Raw genomic sequence first — 10,517 nt, forward strand, 5'->3', positions numbered from 1 at the left:
TGAATAAAATAACTTAATTTGTGTAGCATTTATCCTGAGCCAATTTCCTAATTTCTAATCTTTTTTTTTCTTCTGTAAATTGCAAAATCATATAATTCCCTTCTTGTGAATGGTATTCCCTATCTCCATCCTTCTTTGATAAAAAGTGTTTTTATTTATAATTAAAGAAAAATTTAATTTTGTCATCATAAAAGTTGCTGGTGATGTTTTCAAGTATTATTCATAAGGAACTATCTTTCCACTAAATGGGTGAGGTTGGGGAAACTAAATACTGCTTTGGATAGAGCACTGGCCTTAAATAAGAAATTAGGATCTAATTAAACAGGTAGACTCAGATACAATAACTATGTGACCTTGAGCCAGTCACATAGTCCCAATTGCTTCCAAAAAGCCGTGCAAGGTCACCCTGACACTTTTACCTCATTAATCTAGACCAAATACTTAGTGTCTATAATGCTCCATACATGACACAGCAATGATATTTTCAAGGGCAATTACTACAACTACAACCTGAGACCACTGAGAGATTCTACTTAATTAAGTTCTCTGAATTCTTCTTCTAATTTTCAATGATTCATTTAGTTATTTTTTCACAAAAATTGACTGCCTGAAATTCTCATTACATAATTAATTCATTATTTCTTTTCCTAATTTTAATATTTTATTGATATTTGAATATCATTGAAAACTGGTGTAGATACATACCAAATAATCCTACATTAGTTTGGTTTTCATTGACATTATTTCTTCAGATTTTCCCCCCTGATTTCAGAATATATTGTATGCCTTTGGGGTAATCTAATAATCCTTACATTTCTACTTCCTTTGTTTTACAATTCACTTCTTTCAAAAATAGCATTTGAAGATATATTTAAGCTTAGAGGAAAAATACAGAGAACTTGTGAGGAAATTTGTTTATATTTAACATAATACCAATATTTCATGGTATTATTTAATGATAAGTATATCTAATATGGGTTAACATAAAATGCAATTAGATGTATTGAGAAATAATTGAAAAAAATATTTTTATAACTGATTTGTGAGCTTCTTGAATGTAACCTGGTGATGCCTTTACTTTCACTCTCACAGATTAGCTACTGGGATCTTGGTAAAATGACCCTATGGACATTTAGACCACAACCTGGAAAGCACATGCACCCTTGGGCATCTCTACCAGGAAGCACTTTCCTACTATATTTCAATTAGTGATATGAGATGCCTCTCTTGAAAAATGAGTTTGTTCTTGTCATAATTTAAAAAAAAGTTTACCTTTTTATATTAAAGATGATTTTCTAGTTCACCATGCAATATGTTGAATTTAAAAGAAAAAACAAAATAAAACTCTCTCCTCCTTTAAGAATCCTCACTCAATCTCCTAAAGAAAGTCATAAAATAGTGATAGCAAATTTAAGACCTTCTTTTTTGTTTGGTTTATTGTTTTTTCTTCTTGAATATTTTTTATTTAATATTTATTCTCATTTTCTTTTTATTCTCATGTTTTTTTAGATTAATAAATTATTCTTGTTTAAGAGTAAATGAAATATCCCCTCCCCACGTAAATATAGACTTGCTTGAGTGATAAAGGAGAGAGAAAAAAATTAAAATTAACAAAAATAGTAATAATTGTAGGTATGGGCAGGTTGCACAACGGACGGAGCACCAGCCCAGGAGCCACGAGCACCCGGGCCAACATCCGGACCTGTACACAGAACAATCACCCAGTTTTGTGACATGTAAGCCAGCCGAACCCCACTGCCCTGCAAAACTGAAAAAAAAAGGAAAAATTACCCAAAATAAAATAAAATAGTAATAATAATAGGGGTGGCTGGGTGGCAGAGAGAACATTGGCCCTTGAGCCAGGAGCACCTAGGTCCAAATCTGGCCTCTTACACCCAACAATCATCCTGTTATGCAGCCCCAGGCAGGCCACCCAGCCCCATTTGCCCCCAAAATAATAATAATAAAAAATGTGCTTGAGTCTTTGTTCTAACACCAACAACTCTGTTGCAGGTGGATCACATTCTTTATAAGTTCATGGCAATAGAAATAGGAATAGATATAGGAATAGAAACAAGCAACAAACAAACAAATATAGGTCAATCAACGTATGGGCAGAGCTACATTGACATATTTATATGAGATATTATATGAAAATTTTCTGACATGCCCAAGCTCCAAGATATTTTGTTTGTTATTCTCTTAGTAATTTACATTTATATCTTAATTAGAAACACCATCATTATTATAATTACAAAATTTGATGCTCCTCCCCATACCCCTATGTATTTTTTCTTGGCAATTTTGCCTTCTTGGAAATCTGCTACACATCAGTCACTCTTCCTAGAATACTGTCAGACATTTGGATTCAGAATAAAAATATTTCTTTGCTGACCTGTGCTTCTCAACTTTGCTTCTTTCTCATTTTGTCAGTCACTGAGAGTCTTTTCCTGACTTTGATGGCATATGACCCTCATGTGGCCTTTTGTAAACTACTCTATTACACTCTTATTATGAACAACAGGGTATGTGTCCAGCTGGTGCTTGCCTCCTGGATCACTGGGATGCCCATCATGATAGGGCAAACATATCAAGTTTTCTCATTACCCTTCTGTAATTCGAATATAATCAATCATATTTTCTATGATATCCCACCATTAATGAAGTTGGCCTGTGGGGACACATCTTGGAATGAAGCCACAGCCTATGCACATTCTGTTATTTTTGGTTTCATTCCCCTTCTGTTGATACTTTTCTCCTATGATATAATCTTCATTACGATCCAAAAACTCCCATCAATAATGGGGAGATCCAAAGCCTTTTCAACCTGTTCCTCCCACTTAATGGTTGTGGGATTATTTTATGGATCTGGTATCATTGCATCTTTACAACCCAAGATCAATTACTTACCTGGAACAGGAAAAAATGCTTTCTCTTTCCTATACCATTATACCTCCAATGTTTAACCCCCTGATTCACAGTCTCAGGAACAAGGATGTCATTGTAGCAATGAAAAAACTTCTTTTTCAATGAACAGGCCCATGAAAGTATGAGATAAATATAATTTTTAGAATTTTCTAAATGCTGGTTACACAGTGTCTTTAGATAACTGCTTCCTGTTTTATTTCTGTGTGACTGAAATTGTCATCATTTTCCCCTTCTCTATTTACCTTCATCTATCTATCCATATTCTTATAATGCAGTCATTGTGTATCAATATGGCCAAAAATTATTTTGTTTCAAACACTAAAAATAAGAAATTAACTTTCCTGGAAAAGTAAAATGTCAGATTGAGATACTTAGCTACATATATTTGATCACCATCTTGGAATATCTAGGGGGGGAAATTGTACAGAAAACCGCTATTTGAATACTCTACATTTAAATTTCAAATGTGAATCGTTAGAGTTTATATTATCATTGCATCTTCTTTGATCTTAAACATTAGTCAGTATCAAATGACTCCATAATGTTGTTTAAAACAAGGAAGTTAAAAATCATGAGGTGTTCAGCAGAGCTAGAATCAATTATTTTAATGATTTTTTTCCTACCATTAGAAATTTTTGAATTTAAATTTTTTGGATACAATGTCTTTTTCTCATGCTTCTTCATTCCATACTTTGGATTATTTCATTAAATTCAGTGCTGGTTTTCTGAATGTTCCTATATCATTCTCTTTTAAAAATGTCACTAACAATCCATTATATTGATATGCCATAATGTTTTAGTCATTCTGCAAGACATGGACATTTACTTACTTTTCTGTTTCTTCCTCCTTTCCATTCTCCCTTATATATTTATATCATTTCTGTTTTCCCTCATAGGTAATTATCCTTGTCAGAGAAAGCAGTGGCAAAAAAGTCATCAGATGATAGATATTATCAGTTACATATCATTATCTTCACACTTACCTAATTATATATCTTAACTTATGCACTAACAAAATGAGTTCATGAAGGGAAGACAGATATCTTCATTGCCATTGTACAGAAGCAGAAAGCTAGTCAAAGAGGAATTTGATAACCTATCCAATACTAAGCAGAAAATCCATTGCAGAACCCAAACGATATCAAGGATCACCTGATTGAAGCGCTTGTCGCATTTTTCATTATTTCAAATTAAATCTTTAGACGACATTTAGCATCCTTCACTTGGAATCAGAAGCTAATGCTTCACAATGAAATAAGTAAAAAAGACCAAGGAGAAGAGGTTTCTCCATAAAGTTCCTTGGAAAAGGAATGCTTTTTACTTAACCATCATTTATGAGACTCTAAACTGAAAGGTTATTTTGCTTGTGAGTTTTATCCTTTTTGAATAATTAGATTTTAGATCTAGGAATAATTATAATTTTAATATAGGTAACACAGATTCCTGAAAAGGATATTTGTTCTGAAACCAAAAGAAATTTCGGCTGAAACTTCAAGTACAACATTGTCAAAAAAGGCTTTCTTGAGACAAGCTACTTAATACATTTGTCTCATCATTTATAAAACGAAGGAAGGTAATTTTCCTTATTCACCTGAAACATTTTTCTCTTCGTTCTGTTGTGCACATAAAATGCAACAATGGAGATCATTAACTTTATTAAAAGTAAATCACTTTCCAAATGTCCATTATTATATGCATTGTTATATTTATTTTATTCATCTTACAAAGGAAGGAAATAAATAGAAGAATGAGCTTGTTACATTATGTAAAGGTGTGAATCAGGTTATTTCTAGAGGAAGAAATTTATTATTTCTAAGTGAACAGTTATGAAAGGGAAATTCTTGTTAACTCTAAATTTCATTATCATTTCAGGAAATAAGAATCTGCAAAGAAAGTTGGAAATTTCACGCAAAATCATCTTCAGAATATTTATATTAAAAATGTCATTTTCTATATAAAACACTTTGTTCAAATTTAATAAGTGGCATCTTAAAGAAGAATATATCTAGATTAAGGACCCTGAAAATCATGAAATGCCATCCATTGAAAGAAATTCAATTTTTTACTATTATAGATAAAGCTATCATTTCTAATACAATATTGAATAATAACAATGATTCGGCTTGCTTTTTTCAACCCTGATTATGCTTCTAACGTATCCCCAATATATACAAAGCTTGTTGAGAGTTATAGATAGATACTTTATTATCATTTTAAGAATTATTTGATTCATTCCTTTGCTCTCTCTCATGGCTTTAATTGGAATGAATAGTTCATTTTGTCAAACCTTTTTCATTATTTATTGAAATAATTTTTTGATTTCTCTTAGTTTTGTTATAGATATGGTCAATTATATTGGTAATTTTTAAAATATTGTACGAACCCAAAATTTCTGGTATAAATTCTAATTCAATGTTGTTTATTATCCTAGTGATAAGTTGCTGTTATCTTTTTGGTAATAATTCCTTTGAAATTCTTTCAAGAAAACTTGATCTAGATATCAGCACCATCCTGCTTTCAAGGAAAAATAAGCAAGACCTCTGTTTTCATTTATTTCATTAAAATAGTTTCTATAGAATTGAAACCAATTGTTGTGTACTGATCTGGTCATGAAGATGTTTTCCTTTGGGAGTTAATTGATGACTTGTTCATCTTCTTTTTGTGTACTGGAGTTATTTAAGTATTTAATTCAGTCTTCTTTTAATGAGAGAAATTAATATTTTTGTGAATATTCATCCATTTCACTCGCTCTATCATAGGTCCGATCTGATTGTGTTTTTCACCTCCCTTCATACTATCCTCCCACAGCAGGGTTTTCTTTCTGAATACTGCCTCCCTTTATCAACTACCCTCCATTTTCTTTTTCCTTTCCTTATTCCTCTCCTTGCATCCCTTCCTTCTATCCTTCCCTCCTTTCCTCCCTCTCCTCTTTACCTTCCAAATGTAAGAAAGTTAAGATGAATTCTCTCTTTGACCCAAATCCAATGAGATTAAGATTCAAACTGTTATCAACCAATCCATTTTCTTTCTCTATACTGTAATGGGCCCTTTATAACTCTTCATGAGATGCAATTTTTCACATTCTACCTCCAAACAGATGCAAAACACTTTAGAAGAGGGTTAGGGTGAAAGGAAAGAGAGAAAATAGAATAAATGTGGAAGGGTAATAGGAAGGAGCGAAAGACAGCAGTATCAACTGTGGGGAAATATACTTAAACAAGTATCTCTGATATAGACCTCATTTCTCAAATATAAAGAATTAAGTCAAATTTATTTAAAAAAACAGCCATTCCACAATTGATAAATGATCAAGAGATATGAAGTTATGAATGTAATATAATAAATATAATAAATGATTTAAAAAACATCCTACCACCAATAAGGAGGAAATTAATGAGGTAAATTGCAGCTTCTTTGCTGATCTGTGTGTCAATAAATTGGATATCCTGAGTGAAATAGAGGAATATTTACAAACATACCAACTGCCCAAATTAACAGAAGAGGAAATAAAATACTTAAATTATCCCATTTCAGAAAAAGAAATGGAAGAAGCCATCAATAAATTACATAAGAATAGGCTCCAGGTCCAGATGGGTTAAAAGTGACAGATGAAACATTTAAAGAATAATTAATTCCTATTCTACATAAATTGTTTAAAAAAATAGTAGAAGGAATTCTTTCAAATAAAACACTATTTTATGACACTAATGTGGTGCTGATACTTAAACCTAAAGAACTAAAAAAGGCAGAAAATTACAAAACAATCTCCCAATTTAAGGCACAAATCTTAAATAAAATTATGGTAAAGAGATTGCAGTAAGTTACTACTAGGATAATACACCATGACCAGGTAAGGTTAATGTTAAGTAGGCAGGAATTTTCAATATTCGGAAGACACTCAACATAAATGCACATATCAAAAGCAAACCAACAGATATCTTATGATTATTTCAATAAGTGCTGAAAAAGTCTTTGATAAAATACATCCCATTCCTATTTAAAAGACAAGAAAGTAAAGGAATAAGTGGAGTTTTCCTTAAAGTAACTCATAGTATGTATGTATATATCTAAATATATATATATATATATGTATATATATATATATATACATATATATATATACATATATATGTGTATATATATATATATATGTAAAACCATCACCAAATGCTATACAGAATGGGATGAAATAGGAGCATATCCAAAAAGTTCAGCTTTATTGATTCAATAGAGAACACCTTTACTATTCAATACAGTCTTAGAAAGAAATGAAAAAGACATTAAAAGACTTGGAATTGGCAATGAGGAAACAAAGCTTTTTCTCTTTAGAGATGATATGACTGCTTGCTTAGAAAATCCAAGAAAATTATCTAAAATATTACTTAAACAATTAACAAATTTTGCAAAGGAGTAGCCTATAAACCCACATAAATCATCAGCTTTTCTATACTGGAACAATGAAGCCCAAGGGCAAGAGATATAAAGAGAACTTCCATTTAAAGCAACTGTAGACAACATTAATGATGTGGGGATCTATCTCTGAAGACAAACCCATAAACTGTATGAACACAATTACAAAGCAGTCAGGATCCAAATAAAGTCATATCTAAACAATTGAAACAATGTAACTTGCTCAGGGTTAGCTTGAGTTACTCTAATCAAAATGACAATTCTATCCAAATTAAATTACTTATTCAATGTCATATCAATTGAATTGCCAAATGTTTGTTTTCTTGACCTAGAAAAAGGAGTAACAAATTCACTGGAGCAACTAAAGATGAAGTATATCAAGAAAACTGTTGAAAAAAATGAATAAGGTCGCCTGGCTCTACCATATCTACAACTATACTCTCTGGTACTAATAAAGACATAGAATAGTGTATCAATGGATTAGAGTAGGTTCAAAATATGTTTTAAGCAATGCCATGACCTAAGAGAACTCTGATGAATTTACGATTAAGGATACTATCCAACCCAAACTGATTATAACTGAATACATACTGATGCATATATTATTAAATTATATTTTTCTTGAGGTTTCTCTTTTTTTGGGGTGGGAGCTTATGTTTTTTTTTTTTTTTTTTGCTTTTTTTTAACAACATGATTTTTGCACTAATGTTTCTGATGACATCATAGTTTTAACACATAACAAGTAATTTGTTTTCTCAATGATTGGTACTTGAGTAGGAGGAAGTAGAAGATTTGTAACTCAAGGTTTTTGAAATGAATTTTGAAATTTGTTTTTGCATGTAACCAGGACAAAGGACAAGTTCCAATCAACACTATGAAATCATCATCTATGATGGTCACAGTTTCACTCAGCATTTTAATGAAGAAGAGCTATCCTGAGAGACCTATTTTGCAGAATGCCATTCACATCTAGATAAAAAATCAAAGTTAACATGTCTGAATGCAGAGAAAAGTATATTAAATTAACTTTTTAATTTTTTTTTATGTTCTTTCCTTCTCATGTTTGTTTTTCCCATTAGTTCTAATTCCTCTTTCACAACATGACAAAGGCGGGAAATATTCAATTTGCATGAACATTGTTCAGATTGTTGGGTAAGGAGGAGAGAAGGGTGGCTTGTAGAAGAATATTGAATGGACAAAGAAGAATGTTGAAAATGTTTTTTCATGAAATTGGAAAAAACAAAATGAAATAGAAAAATACCTGTAAAAAAGATATAAGGAAAGAGAATATCTTTTGCTAAAAGTTATGAAGTATCAGTGCTCAACATAGAGGTCTCAATTGAAATGCAATCTAAATTTTTGAAACAAAAGTTGAATGAAATATAGGAGACAATAAATGATAAAACTGTTATAGTCGGTAACAGAAGATTGTTGAATACAGTGACAGTATTATTGTTGAATGAAGAATTGTGGATGGCTAGCAATTCTCAGTAATACAATGGTACAAGCCAAACCCAAAAAGACTAATGAAATGTACTGTCCACAAGGAAATAATTAATATTGTATGAATACAAATTGAGGCCTGTTGTTTTCCACTTTCATTTTTTTTTCATTTATTCTAGGTTTCTTACACAAAATGATTAATAAAGAAATATTTTTACATACAATAGTATATTAATAACTTTTTCTGATTGCTTAGCAAAGAAGGGAAGACAAAAATTCAAAAAATTCCTGGTGAAATAACCAGAGCTAAATTGAAAATTTAGACATAAAACAGGAGGCTCAAGAGACACATGCAAAGGTAAACAAAAAAAATGGGGGCAGTAAAAGGAAAAAAAGCTGCTATCCAGCAAGTTGAAACTGGCTATATCCCATCATGAGGAACAGATTCTCATAAATCTGGAGAATTGTAAATCTGACAGAGTGAATATACCTAGCCAGAAATGATGGACATTCATGATCTATCCATGAGACTGCTATCTAATGGGATGTAACTGGCTTTAACCCCACTTGGGAGAAAGACTCTAATAAGTCTCAGGTCTTTTAACTCTATTAGATAGAATGCACTTAGCTAGCAGTGACAGATACTCAGAATTCTCTATGACTCAGAATGATGTAGAAAACACTACCTCCTTAAAAAAGGGGGACAGGAAAGAGACAGGTGGAGGGTGGAGATTGAATGGGGAAAATCTCATTACACTAAGAGATACAAATACCTATGGTAATAGAGGGGAAGAATGGAGCAGATGAGAAACCCCTGAATCTTCTTCTCATCAGTCAACCTACACATACTCAGTAAACTTATAAAACTTATAAAACACCTAACCTTTCAAGTATTAAAAGCAGGGGGGATGGATAAAGGGAAGGGTTGTGGGGAAAAAAGGGGAACTAACAAAAGGTAGGTAAGGGACAAGGGAAAAAGGGAAAGAGGAAAGAAAGGGGAAGGCGTGATATAGCAGGGCAAACACACAGAGGGGGTTGGTATTCAGAAACAAAATACTGGGGAATATGGATAAAGAGGGGGAAGGGGGAAAATACAGAGGGAAGATAGCATGGAGGGCAATAAAGAATTAGTAATCATAATTTTAAATGTGAATTGGATGAAATCTCCTTTATAAAGTAAGTGAATAGCTGAGGGGATTAAAAATCAGAATCCTACAATATGCTGTTTACAAGGAATTCATTTTAAGATGAGAGACACATATAGAGAAAAGGCAAACGTTTGCAGGAAAATATATTTTACTTCAGCTGAAGTGAAAAAAGCAGGGGTAGCAATCCTTATCTCAGATGAAGCAGCAGCAAAAATAGATAGTGTTAAAAGAGATAAGGAAGGAAACTTTATTCTCCTAAAAGGTACCATAGACAATAAAGTTATTCCAGTACTGAATATATATGCACCAAGTCAGATAGCATTCAAATTCTTAGACGAGAAGCTGAAAGAACTACAGCAAGACATAGACAACAAAACTCTACTAGTGGGAGACCTTAACCTCCCACTCTCATATCTAGATGAATTGAATCATAAAATAAACAAGAAAGAAGTTAAGGAGTTAAATAGATTGTTAGAAAAATTATATATGGTAGACTGATGGAGGAAACTGAATGGGAATAGAAAGGAATTAACTTTTTCTCTGCAGGACATGGAAATTATGCAAAAACTGACCATGTACTAAGTCATA

General features: G+C 32.0%; 1 pseudogene; it reads left to right on the top strand.

The window, feature by feature from the left end:
* Positions 1-2,160: 2,160 nt before the first annotated feature.
* On the top strand, positions 2,161-3,033 carry LOC141519592 (olfactory receptor 10AG1-like; annotated as a pseudogene).
* The last annotated feature ends 7,484 nt before the right edge of the window (positions 3,034-10,517 follow it).

Source organism: Macrotis lagotis, chromosome 3 (assembly GCF_037893015.1).
Source record: "Macrotis lagotis isolate mMagLag1 chromosome 3, bilby.v1.9.chrom.fasta, whole genome shotgun sequence".
Classification (NCBI taxonomy): domain Eukaryota; kingdom Metazoa; phylum Chordata; class Mammalia; order Peramelemorphia; family Peramelidae; genus Macrotis; species Macrotis lagotis.